Raw genomic sequence first — 863 nt, 5'->3', positions numbered from 1 at the left:
TTTCAGATACCAACATATTTCGTGAACAATGAGTATGAGTGGGATTAACTAATATGCCTCACACCACAGTCATTGGTTATTACTTACAATGTACACATTTGATATACTATGGCCTTAGTACGGTATAAAATAGAACATAAAAAAGTCTCATTCCATTTATATCTAAATTAAAATTATGAAGCAGGCTTAATATCTTTATTTTCAAGATATGTCAACATTTATAAAAACGTAACTTTTAACAATGTAACAGTAGGAAATTATACCTGCACATCTTGGTGGTTCACTTTTTATTATTATTATTATTTATTTCTTAGCAGACGCCCTTATCCAGGGCGACTTACAATTGTTACAAGATATCACATTATTTTTACATACAATTACATTATTACAATTCACTCACAGGCTCAGCCTCATCCTCACTTGCAGACGCTTCTCCAGCTTCTTCGATTTGTTCTTGTTGGAATAAATATATACATTTATGATAATAACAAAATTAAAAACAGCATTTGATTGTCTGATGATACCTTAGTATTGTCTCCACATTAACACATTACTGCCATTTTAGGGGTGCATTCATTGTTATAATAGGTATATTCCTTTTAACACCACAATGATATGTTTTACTTTTAAGTCAGTTAACTTTATCAGCCTCCCATTTTGTAGGTGTCTTATTCACCCCTGAACCCCCTTATCAACCCCACTGAACCCTAACTATACCTTGTGGATCAATTTCAATGTCGTTCAGTTTCATGCCTTTGAACTCCGACAACCTTCCCGTCTCCATAGCCATTAAGATCTTACTGATCTTAGCCAGCTGCAAGGTGCCTTCTGGCAGGTGATAGTACTGTCGATGCACTCTAATA

The sequence above is a fragment of the Acipenser ruthenus genome, chromosome 2, assembly GCF_902713425.1.
Source record: "Acipenser ruthenus chromosome 2, fAciRut3.2 maternal haplotype, whole genome shotgun sequence".
NCBI lineage: Eukaryota > Metazoa > Chordata > Actinopteri > Acipenseriformes > Acipenseridae > Acipenser > Acipenser ruthenus.
This window is presented reverse-complemented; position numbering follows the sequence as displayed.